At 38.0% G+C, this 22,993-nt stretch overlaps 1 long non-coding RNA gene across 1 annotated transcript; it reads right to left on the reverse strand.

Moving 5' to 3' along the window:
• Positions 1–7,608: 7,608 nt before the first annotated feature.
• LOC128533855 (uncharacterized) lies at positions 7,609–9,128 on the reverse strand. The gene is made up of 4 exons (XR_008361403.1): positions 8,979–9,128; positions 8,799–8,888; positions 8,126–8,179; positions 7,609–8,019 (listed from the first exon to the last, which is right to left on the reverse strand). It is a non-coding gene; the product is annotated as an uncharacterized LOC128533855 (long non-coding RNA).
• Between the last annotated feature and the right edge of the window lie 13,865 nt (positions 9,129–22,993).

Genomic DNA, 22,993 nt, shown 5'->3' on the forward strand with positions numbered 1-22,993 from the left:
TGAAATTTGAGTGAAAGACTTCACTGACCCAGGGGCATTTTAATTTAATCTGATCCTGACTTCTTAAGTGTGTCTCCTGCAAAAAAACTATATCAGCATTTAGCCCCCTTAAATGCGAAAAGATCTTTGATCTTTTAATGGGATTTCCCATGCCTTTAACATTCCACGTTAAAAATCTAATTGTGGAGTAGACTGGATTAGGCAAAGAACCAGAAAAATTAGCCATTCACTCCACTAATCCACTGGGGAAAAAATTCAAAGATGTATTCATACCTCCTGTAAAACAAAGCAAAAACAAAACACACAAAAACAAGCAAACAAAAAACAACCATGAAACCAAAACACCATCCCCCTGCAAACAATCCCACCCATAAGCACAACCAATATTCACATCCCTAGTTGATGTGAAACTATGTGCAGACTCCAATTGGAGCCAATCCATTCTCCTCACTCTCACGATTAGTAACCAAAGAAAAGATGAAACCCTGCAGATTGTCCCAATCATTACTAATAACAAAAATGCACAGTATCTCAATCATTGCAACATTAAGCCCATTTTAATCCAGCTTAGCCACCAACATTATATATACATTTATTTCAATCAAGTAACCGTGACAAAGACTAATAACTTATTATGCAACACAATACTTATAAAGTATAGTATCAAGAAACTACTTCACCCTACTCACACGCTCGGATACTCATGACACATTTGGTTATGTACGTTGAGATAGTAAAGTACTGACATATTCTTTAGCCAAGTCTGGTGAGTTAAACTGTTTCTCCACTCCATCGTAAGTAACACGCAGCTTGGCTGGATGAAGAAATCCAAATTTCACCCCCGGAATCTTCCGCAGCTGCTGACGGACATCATTAAAGGCAGATCGAGCACGAACAGTTTTTACAGTGAGATCTGGAAAGATGATAATTTTCATATCGCCAACTTTAAACTGCCTCACCTGCCTCACCTCCCGCGCACGCTGCAGAACCGCAGTACAGTCTGAGTGGTAATGTAACCTTGCCACAACAGCTCGTGGACGCTCCCCCGGCTTGGGCTTGGGCTGCAGCGTGCGATGTGACCTGTCAACCATAATGTCCCTGTCACTATTAAGGACTTTCTTGAGCAATTCAGAGATAGCAAGGGTGGTACAGGGATTGTCTTCTGGAATTCCTATAATCCTTATGTTATTGCGTTGAGATCTGGCTTCCAGGTCTTCACACTTATCTTCCAATTTTGCCACAGTGGCCATGAGAGAGTCCACCTTGTCCTCCAGCACGGTGATGTCATCAGAACAGGTAGAGAGTGACTGTTCCATATCCTTCACTGTACTTTTCAGTGCAAGCATGTCCGTTTGAACCGAAACAAGACTATTCGAAAACTCCGCTTTCACAGCCTGAAGTTCACTTTTAATAGTCGATAAATCATCACCTAGCATGGACCGTAGCTCCGAACGAAATATTTCTGCCAGTTCGTTACGTAGTGATGACAATATTTCAACTTTTAGACGCTGAGTGTCGTCTGAAGTCATCTCGAGTCCGGTCCGCTCCTCGGCGCTAGCTGTGTCACGCTCCGCCATGGATGAACTAGCGGTAGCAGGCCGCTGTTGCGTTGTCTGTTCGTTACCGAGTTTATTGGCTCTAGTTTTCATTTTAACTTATCCAAATTAAAGAAAAGTAAACCTGGCCAACTAAACTTTATTACAGATACTCGGTAATATAAAAAAACTGTGCTTTAATATCGATTTTTAGTGAAATTCTGCAGGACCCTCGTTAAACACGCACTACTCCATATAACGCCTAACCGGAAGTCATAATTCCCTTCTTTGAACATTATTTAACTGGCTGCTATAAACAATAAAAATACTGTATTTTATTAATTTTCATTCTGACTCAAGCAGCATGGCATGTTTACACTCCTTACAATTATTATACTTATATTGTAATATCTTGCAATAATGAGTATATTAGAGAGACAGTTCAGGTTTGGGGACAAAGTTAGAGAGGCCAGATTAAGATGGTTTAATGGTTTAAAAAAAATGTAAGTCGCTCTGGATAAGAGCGTCTGCCAAATGACTAAATGACTAAATGTAAATGGTTTGGACATGTGTAGAGGGGTGATGAGGGGTCTATTGGGAAGAGGAGGAATATGGATGTGGTGAGGGAGGACATGCAGGAGGTTGGAGTGAAGAGGGAAGATCTGGTAGACAGAGTTAGATGGAGACAAATGGTCTTCTGTGGCAACCCCTAACAGAAGCAGCCAAAAGAGGAAGAAGATATTATAATACTATTTTTAAATATGCTCATTATAACCATTTCACTTATACACTTTATGTATTTTGGGTTTCTTTTAGTATAATTTTAGATATTTATATATGTGTCTCAGTTAGTTGTGTTGTTTTATAACACCATGGTCCTGGAGGAATGTTATTTAGTTTCACTATGTACAGGTACTGTAACTACTGTCTGTGGGTGAAATAACAATAAAAGTCACTTTGACTTCTGACTTTGGCTTATCTATAAACACACATTACATCACACAGAAAGCACACAGTTAAGCAATTTCTTTATTATATTTTATTTACTTATTATTTTAAATGTGCTTCCTTTATCTTTGTCTGTATGAAAATGCACGTACTTTCACTATTAAACATAGTTAAGGTTTTAATTGTTTTTTTTTTTTTTTTACCATGCAGCTTCACCAAGTATGTAAATTATCTCCATTCATATTGACCACATTTAATCCACAAAGTGGATATAATAATTTTAATTTAAGTAAAATCTCCTAAACAAAAGATTTATTTAGATAATTTTAGCACTTAGATTGAAGATGCCAGATTTTATTTGTCACATACATGGTTGTACAAGTACAGCAGTAGTGAAATGTGATTGTGACAAAACTTCAGACTGTGGAGAAAAAAACATCAACAACAACTGAAACACTCTAATAAAAATAAAAGAAGATATATGTACAACAAGACTAGTATATACAGTAGTTGATATACAATATAAGTTATAGAGAATCAAGTTTATATAATAAAGAGAATCTGTGATCTATGTGCAACGATATGTAATAAAGTGACTGTGTGACTATGTGCTAAATTTTATCAGTTATTGTTGAGGTTGTGTATTTAATGCCTGTATAATAATAAGTATATATAATAATAAATAAATAATAAAAAGCGTTTTTGGTGAATTATAACAATTAACAAATTATTTTAAAGCGTATTGTATCGAAGCATATAAAGTCCTAAATATGACTATGAACCGATTCAAAGAGTCGACTCCCGATTTCCGAATGACTCATCACCTGTAATGAATCCTTTTTCCTAAAGCCTAAAGTGAAGTCATATACAGTAGTTATATTATATATTACTAGCTCAATATAAAAGCATAATTTGAAGTTTATACTTGTCAGTTACTAAAGTTAAGATAATAGTTGTTGTTTACTCCTTATATTATTTTTGCTCTTTATAGCACTAGATTACTGTTTATGTATATGTTTTTGTATTTGAATGATTAACTGTACTTCAAGATTTTAGACCTGACATTAACTAATATGAACCTGACCCGTGTACCCATAGTCTCATTCCTGAGTTCTTATCACCATGTGTGTGTGGAAATGCTCTTAATTTCACTTTTATCGATAAAATAAATCATCTTATAACATCCTCCAACAACAACATGCAACCTTTAACTTGGTAACGTTCAAGAAAGCATATGCACCAAACTGAACATAATACTATAATTGGGAGCAAAAGCCCCTAGAAAGTTTCTCCAGCAAGTCTGGCTACATGTGAGGTATTCAGTACAAAGACTTGGATCATCAGAACCTGCAAATGATATACAGTACATGTAAAATGATTATTAAAGGATAAAGGATTAAGTGTGTGTGTAAAGTTGATCATCCACAGGACACTTTCTGCTATCCATTTTCTCTTAAATGTAAATGTAGCATCTCAGTGATAGGAATTTTAGGTTGTTTGAATCAAAAAGACTCATGCTTAGTTAGTAAGTGTGTTAAAGTACCGTTATTATAGAGCTTGGCCTTTTGGATTACTTTTTGGACTCCTGTCTCTATGACACTGTGCACTTCTCTATTCTTGTACCAAATGCATTCAGCTTTTTTTTATTATTATTATTATTTGAGGAATCTGTGGGAAGCCAGTGTATCTGAATGACATGTGGAGTGAAAACAGGTAACACATAATTCACTATGTAAAAAAAAAAAAAAAACTAAATAAAAAAACAGGCACGTTTATCCAAAACGACAGATTAAGATTTGTGAAGATGTTTATTATACTGTGATCTGTTGCAATAAAAATTATGACTTGACTGCACTAGCTAGTGAACCACTGTGCAAAACAAAAGGTCACAGTTCAGGAAAGAGAGTAAATACAGTACATTTATCCTTCCTGCTGTCTGTAGATGAGTCCACTGACTTCGTTACAATTCGCAAACTTTACGGAGCCCTGAAAGTCACCTAGAGGAGAAAAAAAACAGTCTAGGTGACTTCCAGGGCTCCGTACCAGGGCTCCGTACAAACTCGTATTTGAACTTTAAAAAGCCCAGACAGTCTGTGGAATTCTTGCCGCCATTTTGGACGTGTTCCAAATCTTACAGGGAAACATCATCATACACGCTGCTTGTGGACTCTGTGTGTAACTGCATAATGGCTAAGACGCAGTTTATTACTTACAATTTTATTAAAACGGATTTGTCTGCAATTATTAGAGTTTTAAATATGAGTGTCTTTGTATTTATTAGTTTTTCCAACATACTTCTTAGTTTAGTCAGTGTGTCACAGGCTCACAGCCCCACCTACAAAAGTTTTCATCATTTTCTCCTTCTAAATGCAAGCAAGTTATTAATTATAAAGTAAACACAATTAATCAACAAAGCATTCATGTATTAATAGGTAAAAAAAAATGGTGCATTTTATTATAACACTATGGGTGTTTGTTTATATATTTATTTACTTTTTGCATATCTGTGTAGTTAAACCAGGATAATTCAGACTCAGTGGGTAAAATAATAATTAAATTCCAATTAATCTTTAATTTCTGCCTATTTAATTCACAAATTTCCCATTGTAACTCTAAACAAGACGTTTTGGCATCATGAGCACATTTTCAACATATGAATGAATTTTAATCAAGAGCTTGATTTTACAGTCACACAATGTCGGACCTGTTACATCCACAAGAGGGCGCTGGTGTGTCTGCAGTCCTGATGCGCGCGCCTGTTCTGTTGTAGAAAAAAATAAACACTAATTTGTATCAAGACAATAATGTTAATAGTTTGTTCACCAAAGTGTTTTTGATGTGTTTGTTTATTTCCGATAATATATCTGTGTGAGTGTGTGTTTCCCCTGAGTTCTGAGCAGCACTTCCCTGAGGGACTGTTTTCAGTCTGAACCTCTCTGTACTACAGTGTGGAGCCTTTCAGATCAGAGCTGTGTGTGTGGAGTGTGTGAGAAACACACACAGTAAATAAGCTGATGTGTGTGAGAGCAGATGATGGAAGGCAGTGTGGAGCAGACTGACTCAGGTGGACTCCATGTCCAGTCCCATCTCGGACACTTCTCTCTCTGTCTTCTACGGTTGTTTTAAAGCTTTAACTCGCTTTAAGTCTAAATCTTCAGTGGTGTTTAATGGATTAATAATTAATCATAAATTAAATTAATAACTAAATTCAACTGAATTTACCAATAAATTATTTTAATTAATTGAACTTATTTTAGGGGACAGAGTGTCTCAGTGGTAAACACCGTTGTCTTAATAAAATTATACACAAATGTACAAAATAATGTCACAATAACAAGTCAATTAAACTGTAACTTCTAGAACTTTCATATGTAATGTGTTTTGGTTAACGCTAGAGGGCGCACACACCTGTATATCTCACTGTTCCTGCTACATCAATTGTAAGTGAACACAGGAGACATAGTGAACTCTTAAAGAACCTGCTGCAGATTTTCTACAACAATTTTTTTTTTAAAGAAATCACATATGCTTGTTATTGTGGTAGATGTTAAAATGTTATGGTGCGCATTGTCACATTTTTGAATCGTGAAATATCATGCTATGGTGCATTTTTACAGCCATACTGTTTAGTTTTGTACATTTTAACAATAATGAGTCAAACAGGATCCTTGTGTTGATTTTCAGAGTGATGTTTATTGCACATCTGAAGAGTCTTTTTTTTATTACCAATATAAACATAACTTCAGAGAGCTTTCACCTGTTCACTTTTAAACACAAGAGAAAAAAAGGACACAGTCTTTAGGAACACCATCTATAACACTTTATCCTGTATACAGGGTCACAGGGGGCCTGGAGCCTATACCAGGAGATGTAGGGCACGAGGCGGGGTACCAATCCATCACAGGGCACACACACAGTCATTCATACTAAAGAAAATTTAGAAATGCCAATTAGCCTAATCTGCATGTCTTTGGACTTGGGGAGGAAACCCACTAAGCACAGTGACAACATGCAAACTCCATGCACACAGACCTGAGGCAGGAATCGAACCTGGACCTTAAAGGCGCAAGGTTATAGTTCTAACCACTAAGCCACCTTGCCACCCCAGGTATAACATGTCACTCATAAATACAAAACAATACTTGAATTATTATAAACTTTATCAAATAATCATTAAGTCACAAAAGAAATAATTAAAATTACATTTTGAATCATTTACACAAAGAAAGCAAATAAAAAACCTCCTTTATGAATACAAATGAAATGTCATTTTGCTGATTATCCTGGTTACAGGATCCTCATGATAAATGTCCCTCCTTGTCCTTCACACAGTATACTGGACTTTATCTCCACAACTGGCAAAGTACATAATACACCAGTTCTATATATATCCATGGTCATCAGTTAATAAGATAAAAATGAATATTTGTACTAATGTGTGAGAGACAGATGGCTGTAAACAGTCCTCGTGATCACCAGGCTGAGCAGCTGGGAGAGGAGATGCTGTGCTGGTCTACTAATGGGACAGTGAAGGGTACGCTTGTCCTCCAGACCGGACTGTCTCACATAATAGCTTAAAAAAGAAACAGTATGTAAAAGGTTAGAAGTCATCACTCAGTGCCCCTTATAATCATATTCTCATAAATTAATCATTATCATGATGGTGATTGTTATCATGAACTGAGAGTAAAAACAAGAAGCAGAGTGACGTCTGGTGGTTTGTGGAAATTCCAACAGCTGTAAACTCAAGTGGGATTTTATATCACATGTGAGAAATTTTAGGATATAGGATGTAGTATGTTGTATGTGGGGTCATTATGATCCATCAGAAAAGCTTCATGACATCAAGGCATCGATTCTACACGTCTCTGGAACTGAGCTGCAACTTAAACAAACATCATTTTACAAAACATCGGCTGTTTTAATGGTGACAGAGACACTGCTTAAGACCCAAGAAGAACTGCTGATTTGACAGCATATGATTTAGATTATTTTTATACTCATGTCCTCATTACAGTCATCCTGTAAGACAGCACTCCTATAAGAATAGCAAAGTTTAATTATAGAATAAAGATAAACAGTTAGAATAACTCTGTATTGAATGGGAGGGACAAATGCAGCCGACTACATCAACTACAACTACATCTTTACATTTAATGCGTCACCTTTCTGTAAGTGCACTTATTTTGTGATGAATGTGAATTGTGTTAACTGTGATGTTTCTGATAATCAGATTATTAAAATACTGCAGTAAATGGACGATCATTTGGATCAGTCGAACTCTTTTGGAGAAGGATTGGATCTCATTGGTTATCTGGTGATCTAAATCTGATACTAGTAGCTCATTTGTTTGTCTCGGCTTGTACACCGTCTTATAAAACCCAGTCGTCCACAACAGACTCTCTCACCTGAACTCTTCTTTAAGTTCTGTAATAATGGAGGTGTTCACACAGGGGTTGTGCTGCATGCAGGTCAGGAGCAAGTGGCACCGCTGGTACAGGAGGACAGCCTGAGACGGGCTCAAGGGAGACTCTGACTGTTTCAACATCACAACATAGACATGGATCAACTCTAGTATTTAATCTACTTTTCCCAAAGGAATCACATTCTCATGGATTTGATATCAATTATTATGGATTTACCAGAAATGACAGAACCAGAACCACACGCTGGGCCTGATAAACCATAAACAGGAGCTAAACACAGACAGAGCACAACTTAGTGATCTACTGAAGAGCTAGTTTTGATTCTAAAGAGATTTACAAAGAAAGGGTGGGATTTAAGTGTTTGAAAAACCCAGGAGAGTCAGAAAGTGTCCTACATTCTGCATGCAAAAAAAACTAAACAAAAAAACTGTCTATAAATCTGCATCATTGGACGAATTTTGTCCTGAGGTTATGCAGCCAGGTCCATAAATATTGGGGCAGTGACATACATTAATTTGTTTGCGATCTCATCCTGAGTGCTTCATTTCAAATCCATTGTCCTGGTGTACAGAGACAAACTGACCACCATGGAGTCACTGTCCAAATACTTATGGACCTGAATATATACAATAACGTCATTATAAATGAGGAGTGTGTAAATGTGTGAGAGCACGACTGACTTTTTTCTATGTCTAAGGCCAGAGAATGAGAATCTACTGCACCGTAAGGTTTTAGAAATGAAATATTGTATAGTTTGTGTTATTAGTGTTACTTATGTTTTATATTGCTAGTCACTGGTTATGTCCAGACACAGATGATTCATTCTTATTGAAACTATATCCAGTACAGCAATAACACAAACAAGACAGATAAGAGTGTTGTGTCTTACCTCTGTGTGAGATGTAGAATTGCAGTTGTAAGGCTTTAGCTCAGGATCACACACACCAAAGCCAAGAGCAAGTCTGCAGTCACGCTTCCCCTGCAACACATTAAAGGCTCCTGATACAGTAACATACTGTATAAATATACACTACAGTCACAGGCTCCAGTCATATCTGAGTTTACTCACTGCTTGGACGTTAGTGCGCTAAAGCGAGCAGCTCCTTTCTCCGTCTCACCGAGCATCAGGCTTATGGTCTGAAGCACTAACGTGGAAAGCCTGGAGACCGACACACAGTGTTGTAGTGAATCAGTGAGGTGGTGATGGTGTTCTGTTCCAGTCAAGGTGAGTCGGAGGTTAAAAGTGGAACAATCGCTACAAAAAAGTTGTGGCTCACTTCATATAACGCCTAAATACTACAAAGATAATGTTCACGTAATTTTGACCTAAAAATTATTTGACCTAAAAATTGACCTAAAAGGTCCGGGTTCGATTCCCGGCCAGGCTCGATTACCGTCTCTCTGTGTGTATGCAGTTTACATGTGCTAGGTGGGTTTCCTCCGACAGTTCAAAGACAGGCAGGTTAGGATAACTGGTGTTCCCAAATTGCCTGTAGTGTGTAAATGAGTTTGTGTGTGTGTATGTGTGCCCTGTGATGGATTGGCACCCTGTCCAGGTTGTACCCCACCTTGTGCCCTACAGGATAAAGCGGTATAGATGGTGAGTGAGTAAGTGATCTTCTCATACAACAAGTTTAAAATAAGTTCAAATGTCCAGACATGGGTTTATTAAACTTGGAATTTTTTTTATGAATTTTGACTTGAAAAACAAGCGTGCCTTGATTTAAGAGTATAAAGTTTCATCGAGTATCATGTAGCACACATGCGCTTTTTGTTTTGATCATCATGTTTTTTCTTTCACATGCGCTGTGGAATTGTTTTTTTTAAAGCATCGTTAATTTTGTGTTTGTGTGTGTGTGTGTGTGTGTGTGTAAGTAAGTCGTCCTTTTTTCTTTACAGCAGTGATTACATTAGTTTGTGCCACAGTGTCATGAGAGAGGTTTCTTGTCTCAAATAGGAGAGGGGGAGGGGGCATGAAGTCATTCCTCCTCTCATTTTACTTTAGCTTCACATACACAGTGTGTACACACACATACACACACACACACACATCCACAGTGAGTACGCTCTTGCACACACACACATACACAGCGTGTGGAAACACTTATCTGTGGGGATTTATTTTAACTTTTTTTCAAAGCATAAGTTAAGACACATGCTTTATAAACTCTTTAGTCAGATGAAATGAGATGATGTCAAGAAATCATACAGAACCAGTGTCTCTTTTTTTGTCAATCAGAACCACATTCTTTATGACAGATGTATAATAATTAATTTTGAGTTTATTAGTTTGATTATAACTGGTTAACATTTTTCATTAATGTCATTGATTGCTGTAAGACATTAAAGGGTAAAAATACAATCAAAAAGAAATGGTAAAGGGGTGTCTAGATGTTTTTATGTCGACTCATCATTTCTAAATTAAAGTACAGCTGTACCTACTGTATATATATTAATAGCCTGAAAGCTTGTAGGAAATGTTTTGTACATTCATGCACTTCAAAAGAACAACTGTTGTTATTAAATTATGTTTTTTCCCCCTCATTTTTATTTGCTGGAGAAATTACATTTCTAAATGATGTATGTTCACAATGAGAGATTTCTTTGAAAATTTGTGAACTGAATAAAATGACAAAATTTTCTATCAATTAGTTAAAAACTAGGGAAAGACTGTTTGTTTGTCCTCCACGTTATTTTTTATTAGTGAATATTATGACTATAAAAAGGTAAAAGTTTAGAGTGAGAGAGAGCGAGTGAGGCTCCATGTCCTCTGAGACCGGTAGAGAGACTCTGTCTCTCCGACATGGTGTCAGGTGTGTGTCGGAGGACGGAGTACAGGTGGAGGAGGTGCTGCTAGTGGTGTGAGAGCAGGTAGGATACGAAAATATCTACTCTGTCTTCTGGATGAACAAAGCGGTGATGTTTTTTTCTGTCTAAGAAAAAACCACCACCGAGTAAAAGGCGTCATGGTCCAAATTACCCCTCTATCTGCCCCTGCAACACGAGTGCTGATCTCTAACGTGACCCCGTTTATTAAGGATGAACAGATGATTAGGGAGCTGGCCCGCTTCGGGAGGTTCGTCAGCACTATGAGAGCTATCCCGCTCAGGTGTAAGAGCTCCAGCGTGAAACAGCGTGATGATTTTAAACAACCGAGGTTGGACGACATTAAACGTGAATTTTAAGTGTAAGGACGGGGACAATAGTTACACTATCTTTGCCACCACGGAGCGACTGAGGTGCTTTGAGTGTGATGATGTTGGACATAAAAGTCTGAGCTGTCCTCATGGAGCTGTGCAGACGGGGAGCTCAGGGGACGACTCGGACGGGATACAGCAGCAGCGCCGCAGGGACAGACAGCAGGAGGACACCGGGGAGACGGAGACTGCAGCGGGCCTCACCGACCCCCAGAGCAACGACACACCGCAGTCAGAACTCACAAAAGGTCCGTCCTGAACACACTGACACCACAGATAGAAACACTGCACCCAGCGCTGATAAACACAACGCAGACACAGAAAACACCGCCAGTATAAAACACCACGTCCCTACAGACAATACCGCTAACAGTAACCCTGTCCCTAATGTCTGCTCTGATACACACCAACAAGAGGAAAAATACAACTACTGGCAACCGACAAAACACAAAACACTACAGTGAGCATGAGGGGTAAAAGACAGGAGGAATCACACAACACAGAAACATCAACAAAACGGAAAACCTGCAGCCAGTTACTGAGTACAAGACTGTAGGAGAGTGAAGAGCAGAGTGCAGCACCGCACACACACACACACACACACACACACATGGAGAAACAAATCAATTGGTTTTTACAGCTGACTGAAAGAGGAAGGAGACAGGGTAAAACTCTCTCTTTCTCTCTCTCATTTGAGACATCATTCATTCACATGTAAAACAAAACCCTGTGTACATAATTATAATCAGATTAAATTAAAAGTCCAAGTAGTAATATCAGTTTTTGCCATAAAGCACACCTAAAGTGTGTGTGTGTGTGTGTGTAGATACAGTACACACACATATTCTAATCATCTCCATCATCCTCGTAATCATCCTGTCTTTCTTTTCTATTCAGTCTTTCTCTAATGCTTACTTGCACCACAAACCCCCTTCATGTCTCTGTCTCCAGGATAACATTCACCCTCCCCTCCTGATACTCTGCCTCCCAATGGGGCTCAGCGCTGGGAATAAACACTTGTAAAACAACCATAAAGCGCTACAGTGTCCTTCAGCATTGTACAGAGACAGAGGAAGAGACGAAGAGTGAGAGTAAATCTTATCATTTGAAATAGTTGCAGCAGTTTAGGACAAAAAGAGGAAAAATAATCAGTGATGCTGACCTTCTGACTTCACTTATCACTCAGTAATAAAGCTTCTGCTGGTCTGTTTGATCAGAACAGTTTAGTTTCCAAGCAGCAACAGTAAACCACTATCTTGTATTTACAGTAGATGGCTGTAGTGAAAACCTCTATAATCTCTATAAGCAGCTAAAGCAGGCAGATGATAAACACTGCAGTGATCAGTCGTGTCCTTTCAAGCCATTGTACACAAGTCTGTCAGTAAAAACATGTAAGGTGGAGATAAGCAGGCAGAACAACAGAACCTCACCGTGGCTGTCAGAGACGGGACGAGTTTATTGATTGCCAAATGCTGTAAAACACGGTGTTGTGTGTTAGTACATTACTGTGGAGTGAGCTGAGGGCGGCTGACCCAGAGATTGGGAGCATCAAAGAAGAGTCATTAATCAAGATGACTTGATCAAAGATCACCGTTAAAGTGTCCTTCTGAACGAACTATGAGCATCTTTCAAATAAATAAATTCTATTAAATCTACAGGATTTAGAAATTTAAAAAATTCTAAATACATTTAACAGTTAATTAAAAACTAGTTCCAAACATTCCATAACTGTTTTCCTAACACACACAGACTCATATAAATACACTCAAAAGTGTGTTCTCTCACTTCAAATCCATCAATGTTACCCAATCTAGAGGTTGGAAGTAAACATTATTTACATTTTTAACAGATCAAAGTGTTCTTAGTGTCTTCATATCATTAACCAGGTTAACTACATTCTGCATTCTGTACTAAAAGTGTCAAGTCTATTGCTCATTTAAGAGCAAGTTAAGAGCAAAGAACGCTTGTAAAAATCATATATCATATATAATCATCTTTGAATGCAATCCCAATCATGTAAACACTCGGGAGTGTGAGACTGGGAGGTGAAGACTTAGTGAGTGAAGTCTGGACCTATTAGAAGCTGGAGACGTTCTCCTGTCAGGACCGAGCAGAACCTCACTGATTCCTGTACAAGATTGGAAAAGATAATCAAAACTACTGTAGGGATGTTAATCTTTAATCATTGTTTGATTACTGCTAATAAATTAACCAATTAAAATTGTACTCATCTATAGCATTAGTGTACCATAATAATGCTCCTTAGCTCCCATATTTATTAATCTCTACACTACAAGAGAGCGACCTTGTATTTTGTAAAGCTAATTAAAGCTTCATCATAACTACAAAACCAGTCCACAGTGAATAACCAGGAGACAGTAGAGGTGAGTATCTTTATTCCTGAGTGTGAGATGAGTGGAGTTGTATTTGCACTGAGCAGCTGGATGTACAGAATGAGGCTGAAGTGCAGAGCCCTGCTGAGGGTCCGAGGCTGATACTCGCTCAGGTAAATCGAGTCGTCGGTGAGCAGCACGTGCAGAAACACCTTGTCGAGTTCCTCAGAAACCACGACACACGACTCGTAGTAGTGAATCCGCTCGTGCACGTCCCGGTGAGAGTGTCTCTTCAGAAACGTCTCCAGTTTGCTGTTGTTCCGACAGAGAGAGAAGTGTCCGAGATGGGACTGGACATGGAGTCCACCTGAGTCAGTCTGCTCCACACTGCCTTCCATCATCTGCTCTCACACACATCAGCTCATTTACTGTGTGTGTTTCTCACACACTCCACACACACACAGCTCTGATCTGAAAGGCTCCACACTGTAGTACAGAGAGGTTCAGACTGAAAACAGTCCCTCAGGGAAGTGCTGCTCAGAACTCAGGGGAAACACACACTCACACAGATATATTATCGGAAATAAGCAAACACATAAAAAACACTTCTAAACGGTAAACAAATTATTAACATTATTGTTATTGTTACAAATTAGTGTTTTTTTGTCTACAACAGAACAGGTACGCGCACCAGCGCCCTCTTGTGGATGTAACAGGTCCGACATTGTGTGACTGCACTTGATTAAAATTCATTAATATGTGGAAAATGTGCTCATGATACCAAGACTTCTTATTTAAAGCTGCATTAAAAACAATGGTGAAGAAAAAAAGGCCTATAAAGAATAAAGATGTGGAGATGAATAAGAATTAAATGATTCTGATGGAAGAAATACTGAACTCTAGCCGTGCTCTGTAGGTCCTCTCCCATTAAACACAATCAAACACAATCACAAACTGCTAACTTTGGATAGTATTTTATTACAACATATCTCTATATCTTTGGTATAATATATAACTCTATGGTGCAATACATATATAACCCTATAAGTCGAATGTACAATGTGTGCAATACAGTCTCTGAAAATGTGCAATACACTATGTATAGTTTATGTCTAAATTCCTGCATAATATATCTCTGACTGCTCTTTTTTTATATTTATGTATATACATATACACACCCTCATATTTATACTGCTATGCTATCTCTGTGGCTTAAACCGGACATGGGTCCTAATTTCGTACCAGAACAAGGAAGTGTGCTGGTAGGACAATAAAGCATCCTTGAATCCTTGAATCTTGAGTTGAAGCAGACTGGGTAGCAGATAGTGAGATTATAAATCTCTTCTATAGTGTGCTATATGGTCAAAATGCTTTTTACACCATCAGAAGAAATCGCCAATTTTCTTTCTACTCAGGCTACACAGGTGTTTGTTCAGTCCGTTGTTATTTCAAGACTGGACTACAGCAACTCACTCCTGACGGGTCTGCCCCTGTCCACCCATCATCCTCTGCACCTGATCCAGAATGCAGCTCCACGTCTCATTTTCAATCTTCCTAACTTCTCCTACACCACCCAGCTTCTGCACTGGCTTTCTGTAGCTGCCTGCATCAACTTCGATATCCTGATGCTTGCCTACGAAGCTAAAAATGGCCTACACTTACCTCTCAGCTCTAATCACACCGCGCACTAAACTATGTTCCCTCAGATCCTCCAGCACTGCTCACTCAGGAATTAAGGAAGACATACATTTAGACTGTTTTCTGTTCTGGCACCTAAGTGGTGGAATGAACTTCCTTTATATCTCCATACAGTTGAGTTTCTGCCAGTCTTTAAACAAAAACTAAAGATCTATCTGTTTCTCCAAAACAAAAAAACAAAAAGAAGGGAAAAACACCCTCTCCCAAACAGTGTTTGACTGATGGTACTTAGTTAGTAACCCATTGTAAAGATCGATCCAATAACCAATATCCAATGTGTCGCTCTGGATAAGAGTGTCTGCCAAATGCCTACATTTAAATGTCTCTGGAACACATCTGACTGACCAAAAAAAAAAAACTCTCTTTGAAAAAACAGGAAATTCTATGGAATTGTCACTTGTAGACATGATAAAAAAGTAAAAAAAAATAAAACTACTGATAATGACAAAAATAGGAGTGGTAATAATAGCTATTAAAAGTATTGGTGTCTATTTACTTCTTGCATGTCTGTGTAGAGTTAGCATAAGAACTAGAGTTGCCGTTAGCAAGGACTGACCATGACATCACTTTCATCTCAATCAACTGCTGAAACCCAGATTACAACTCATTACATATAAACTTGTACGATTCTCTTCATAATAGTTCAAATGGATGTGAAGGGGCATCGAGGGGGTAAAATAAAAATAAGAAATCAATCCAAATACAAACAAAAATTTCACATCTGTGTATTATTCCACTTACATAATACACATGCTCTCAGACAATGGCTTAGAGTGTTGTTTCTAAACCACTTTACATACAGTACACTGCCTGGCCAAAAAATAAAATAAAAATCCTTCTTAGACTCTAAGATTTCAATCAGTTATCTTTAACATTGATTACAGGACACAATGTGATGGTCAGTTCATGTGTCAAAATGATTCTTGGTGTGATCCAGATACAAATACAATGGTGTGATCCAGAATTCCATATACATCAGGAAGTGACATCACTAAAGTCTTTTGGACAACACGACCACAGAGGCAGGCAAGTTGCTCCCATCTTTTCCTTTATTTTAGTTATTTATCTTGTGATAATGTGTTTGTCAAACTTAATGACTCAACACCGTAACATAAAAAAAGATAGAAAACTATTACTTATGGAAAAGTTTTTTGTTATTTTATAAATATATGGTGATTTTGAATTTCATGCATGCCATGTGCTCTCTGTCTGGTATTCACTACATTGAGCAGCAGCCATTTTGTGCAAAAATCTCAACCCCGTCACTCTCAACCCTGTTATGTTTTTGATTGTAACGCGGTTGTGAGATTGTGATGGGGTTGAGATTTTAATACTTTGGTTGTTAAATTAATTATCATTATATTCAATCAACATTCTTATACTGCATGCATGCTGAATGTGATTTATGTTCCATGTTAAGAATGCGAGTAAGATGGCACCAACAACAGCAGCAGAAAGGCAAAGGAAGTATCGGGAACGGCTTAAAGCTGACCCTGAAATAAGGGAGACATACCTGCAGAGTGAGCGTGAGAGATGGAGAAAGAATGTAGAGGCAGGGAAGAAGAAGACTTTGGGGCTTCACATCAGCAGGCCACACTTCATACTGGTGTGTTGTATGTTGTGGACTCAGAGCCTGTGTGCTTTACTGTAGCACCATCTCCCCCAATAGACATAAGGGCCCTCCAGCAATATGGCAGCACCTAATCCTGTGCTAGATTACCTTCAAGGCCAACATCCACAAGTGTCTGTGCTGCACTTTTTAAGCGACGGACCCTGTACGCAATACAAACAACGGGGAAACTTCTACTTTTTCACTACAGAACTGGACAGAAGAGGATTCATGGCTGGTTCTTGGAATTTTTTCGAGGCTAGTCATGGAAAAGGAGCACCAGATGGTGTCGGGGGAGCCTTAAAAAGAGCAGCTGACATGATGGTAGCAAAGGGGCATGACATCCCAGATGCAGAAGAGTTGTTCAGGGCCTTGTCTGAAACAAACACAAGTGTGAAACTGTTCTTTGAGAAAAGTGAAGATGTTAAGGAAGCAATGGAGAAAATGCCAAAGCAGATACCAGCTGTTCCTGGAACCATGAGAATTAACCAGGTCATTACTGTAGCTGCAGGAGAACTGATGGTTCGTGATGTAAGCTGCATGTGCACAACACGGAAGCAGTTTAACTGCAAGTGCTTCAACATCCAGTGTTTCAGTTTTGGCCAGAAGATAGAAACGGCTGTATCACAGACAGCCAGTGGGGGGAATCCAGAAAAAGAAATCCAGTGGGAAAGTCCAGAGCTGATGGGTAAATGGTGTATTCTCAGATATGACGATGATTTGTATCCAGGCATCATTCTAAACATACAAACAACACATGTCCAGGTCAAATGCATGCATCTTCTGGCCGCATCAGGATGATATCCTCTGGTACCTGTTTGATGATGTTCTTGAACTCATTCCACCCCCACAGACTGTGACAAAGCGCCATGTGGAAGTCTTGAAAGAGGTGTGGAACCGTCTCACGAGATAAATTCATGGAACAAAAGGCACATTCATGCATATACACACACTGATGCAGGCAGGTGGAGTTATCCAAAAACACTCTGACATGGACACAGACACATTGATATAGACAGACACATTGAGATCGTTAACTGATTATTATTGTTATTAGTTCAACCAGTTCATCAAGTTTAATTGTATGTTATAGGAGCAAGGATGAGGTGACTTTTAGCACACCTCATGAGGCTCTCTTATGCCTAGACACACACACACACACACACACCCACCCTCACACACACACACACACACACACACACACTATGTTACATCTAAGCAATTCACTTTACAATGTTTGTTATTTGTTAATATGCTGTTGTGGGTGATTTTACTTTAGATTAATAAAATTAAATTCTACTGCAATTTGTATCTGGTGTCCTTCCTATGGTTACAAAGTGAGATATAATGCCAATGGAAAGTCCTATACATTGAATTTGAGAGTAAACAACTGTTTAAATGTAAAGCTGTATTTGTCTCTTTAACGCCGTTACCATCTTCAACCCTGTTATACTAGTCTCAACCCCGTCACACCTACATTTTCATATATTATTTTCTTAAAATGTTGAAAAAATAATTTAATGTTTGCTGATTTGTGTCTAAAATATTGAGCGCCATCATATGATCATTGATTTTGATTACAATTCTTAGTTAAACTAAATTTTTGATGAAAAATGACAAGATTGCTTTCACTTATTAGTTACATTTCAGGATTTAAGAGAGTAAAAATGTGTGATTTTATGTCATTTTTCTATTTAAAATTTTTGAATTAGCATGGGGGACATCTGATTAATGTAAACATATTAATTTATTTAGAAATACATTTTATGATAATATTCAGAGAGCCTCCAAAGTGTCCATAACGGGGTTGAAGAATTACAGTCACCACATCTTGAAAATATGATCAATAATAAAAGAAAACTAATGCCTGAGATGGGATAATGCATTTTTCTGATAGTTAAATATATCCTTAATGATGTGGGATATACATACAAATAATACATTTTGGTAAAAAAATGTAAAAATATTCAAGTTCAATTTTATCCATTCTCATGGAATGACTCACAGACATCAAAGCCAGTTTCAAATCACAGGTTTATATTCATAAACTCTTTCTGATACATTAGCAATAGTGCCATCATACCCATGGACTTGTAAAGCAGGTACTCAGCATTAACGTTCGTGTGTGTGTGTAAATCTATGTTTTAGAAATGTCTATGTACTGAACAGAAATGTCCTTTTTTTACATGACATTTTACATTGCAGCAGAAGAGCTGCAGCTCCTGCTTTACATGTACAAAATAGTTCAATTTCACTACACGCAAGAGACACTACTCGGCCCAGAGCTACACTGCTCATCAAAGTCAGGCCACATAGCATTATAATACACAAAGAACCATCTACACACTGAGGCACAAAATGATCTTGATCAAAGTCTATGTTCTATGTACAGTAGGTCTAGGCACTATGTACTTACTCCTACACTTTCCATCAGTGAAAGAGACCACTAGACCCATCTCTGGGCAGATATTATTTGAGTGATTGGCTGTCGGTAGAGATTGGCGAGTGGACCAGATAGGAGTGGTGTTGTGTTATTCAGGGCACCCCTTTGGGAAAAAACACAAGGTTTCCTTTTCAGAGAGTTCCCTGTTTAATAGTGAAAGTAAAAAGCCACACACACACAATGTGACAAAAACTCACAGGATTAGGACTAAACCGCCGTGTGCACTTTGGAGCAATGGAAAAGGTTTGGTCTGTTCAGTCCAGGTTGACCCTGTTTTAGAGTGATGGGCACTTCAAGGTAAAAAGGTGAAGCAGATGAAGCCATGCAGTCATCATGCGTAATGTCCACTGTTCAAGCCTTTAAAGGCAGTGTTATGGTCAGAGGTTGTTTTAGTTTGTCAGGTCTAGGCTCAGCAATGTTATGTGGCAATAAAATGAAGTCAGCTGAATATCTGAATGTACTAAATGACCAGGTTATCTCATCCAGTGCCAATGTACTGGGAGAACTCGAGTACCGTAATGGTCATAGTATTTGTGCACATAGATTCCACTATATCTCTTCAAATTGCTCACAATTGATAGAAAGTCAAAAATGTCCTAAAAATGTCCAATTTTAGATACGCCCTTACAATTAATGTTTTATTGCTGATTAGGCACTTGCATGACAAAAAAGGTGCAGTCAAAAATAAAGTTCCTGATATTTTAATCTCTATGGTAATTTAACTGATTTGGGTATTGCGTCTTACGTCGTCTGTCTCGTTGGCGATTTTACATGGTGCAATTTTCAATCTAGGCGATGCACATTAATGCTATTTTAATTTGAAATGTTATGGTAACCAAACAGTTTCTTTCTGAAGACGGAAAAAGCAGAAGAAGAAAAGCAAGGTCAATCTCAAGGCAGTTCTGCTATACATAAAACATGATTTATTGCTATAGTATTAGTACTTGTTTTAATAATCGCAATGATGCCCCTGATCACAGACAGACTTGTGTCACATATGAGTAAGGTTGCTAAGGTTGTAGAATAGAGAGGTGTATAGGCTAAATGTCTGTGCTTGGTAGTGGTACATACTGTACAGTTGCTGAATTAAAGAGTTAACTTAAATGTGCGTGTCTTTGAGTGCACGCTTGTGAGACTGAGTGCTCTCTGTCATTGGGTGTTGCTCTGTTACCTGGATGCTGCTGACAGCGGCAGGAGATTTACTGTAACTGTACAGCGAGCAGCTCAGGATGGCAACTAGTCCACCATGTAAAGGGAAAAAAACTCAACAGAAATATAAATCAGAGCCCATGGCTTAACAGAGCATAATCTGTTCATCATTTTTGCAGTCACACTATTACTTTTTCAGGCACACTTGTACATATATTTGCATTACAATACTTTACTTGCAAACTTGTTTAAATCTGATAAAAAATGTTTTTACACCATGTTTTGTATGTTGAATATTTTATACTTGATGCACATTTACACACTCAAACATTGTCATTTTATGTGCTTTTACACCAGTGGGCCAAGTTTTCAAGATCTCGCCTAGGCCCTCACAACGCCACAGGCCGACACTGAACACATTAATGGATTTGTAAAGTGGAATCATTTTCACAAAGCACAATTGTTGGTCATAAATTGGCCACTATGAGTCCTGACTTTAATTGAAATATTGAAAGATTTTGGAAAATGCTGGCGAAGACTTTACTTTATGGTTCAACTCACCCATCATCAGTATTACCAGGGGCGGACTGGGACCAAAAAGTGGCCCTGGACTTTCTGGCCCACAGCAGATCACATCATAATACATTGGCTCTTTAATGTAAAGATACATTTTTAACACCAGTTACAAGTATAAAAATATAACACAATACAGAAATCAATGGGTCTATAATGGGAAATATATTGGGTCATATTAGTAAAACAAAGAAACAAAGGAAAGAACATCACGAAAAACAACATATACTGTAAATCTATAAAGACAATATGTTAAAAAGAATGGCAATAAAACTGAACAGGTACGCTGAAATAAAATCATTAGCAGCATTAGCTTATGCTAGTGAACTAGTTACTTATTTTAATTGTTATGGTAGTCAATATTAATTTAAAATAAGGCTGAGAAATGTTATTTTAAATTAATTTTGACTATTATAATAATTACTAGCACGAGTTAATACAGGTTAGTTTGAGGTAATGCTGCTACTGATTTTATTCCAGATTACATGTTCAGTTTGATTGTGATTCTTTTCACTCGGCTCTGGTAGATCAGGGGAGACGTGTTGGTCATCATCAGCAGGCACTGGTTCATCATCACTGACCTGCTGCACTTACAGCTTACACTGATGAGTGGTATATCTTACACTGATGAGTGGTGTATCTTACACTGATGAGTGGTGTATCTTACACTGATGAGTGGTGTATCTTACACTGCATCATGATGATACCACCTGCGAAATGTTCATGATATCTCACAAACAAAAAGGCTAATCTGTTTTTTCCTCATAAAGTGTTTAGGTGAAATTCCACCCATACAAGTGTGACAAATATGCAAAGAAAAAAATCAGAAAGGGGCAAATACTTTTCCATGGCACTGCACATGTAGTCAGATTGTTCCACTGGGATGAAACTGACAACTTAATTTATAACTGAAAAATTTGTTGTCTATTCATTTATGTTAACAGTATTAAATTATGTTGGACGCAGCTGTAGTAAATAAGTTAAATGAACCTAATAAAATTAATTTGACTGAACCTAAGAACATTAAGTTGGGCCAACAAAATTTCTTAATGCTAAAAGAAAGCCATTAAATCAGGTGGAAATTCTTTCCATAATTTAATTATGTTCATTCAACAAGTTATTTCTTTGAGTGCAGAGCGGAACTGGAACTTCCCTTCACACCAAAGGCAGAATCTGTTCATTTGAAGCATTTCACAGCATTTACCTCTAAAGCTTTTTCTTATTTTCGTGTAACTTTCAGCTCCACCTTTTTTTCTTCCTCCTTTTTATTTATTAAAATTATTATTTATTTGCTCAAAGAAATTCGCTGCATCGAGAAAGGATCAATATCTCTCCCTCCGTAAATTAAAAGTGAAGGTGTTTAATTTATATTGACGGAGGGCAAAACATCCGCTTTATGTTTAATGTTGTTCACGGCAGCGTAACAGTCCGTTAATTCACGCTCGTGTAATGATGAGAAGGACAAACTGCTCGATGCCCCCGTTCTTTTATCTGCTGCAGTGTCGGGTTATAGTACAACCTTTTGGGTGGATCCCGCACTTAAATCTAACTAAAAACTACTGAAACGAAAACAAAACTCAGGCTCTACATCTCGCATTCACGTTCACACACACCGGACCTCATTACCCACAATGCATCTCCCCCACTGGACTACACTCCCGTAAACCGATGTCGTAAATCAACCTCTCTCTCTCCCGCAACAACTCGCTCTTTGTCCATATGATTAGGAAAGAGATGTAATATTAGGGTTTCCGTCATTATAAATATATTTCTCATGTGGCCAAACCGAGGATAAACAGCGCGTGCTCTGGAGAGACACAGCGAGGCTCAGACTTAGAGTAACTCAAATTATATTCGGCTAAATCATACAGAAATACGAATGGATATCTTAATAAAACTATGTTTAAATAATTATAGGCTAGTTAATATCTACCCAGCTAAAGCTAGGTCCATTTTTATGGGATTCACAAGCAGGGGCGGACTGAGACCAAAAAGTGACCCTGGACTTCCTGACCCACAGCAGATCACCAAAAGAGAAAAGACATGCAATATTTTTCTGTTTTTGTTATTTCCGTCATTTTA

Source organism: Clarias gariepinus, chromosome 12 (assembly GCF_024256425.1).
Source record: "Clarias gariepinus isolate MV-2021 ecotype Netherlands chromosome 12, CGAR_prim_01v2, whole genome shotgun sequence".
Lineage (NCBI taxonomy): Eukaryota > Metazoa > Chordata > Actinopteri > Siluriformes > Clariidae > Clarias > Clarias gariepinus.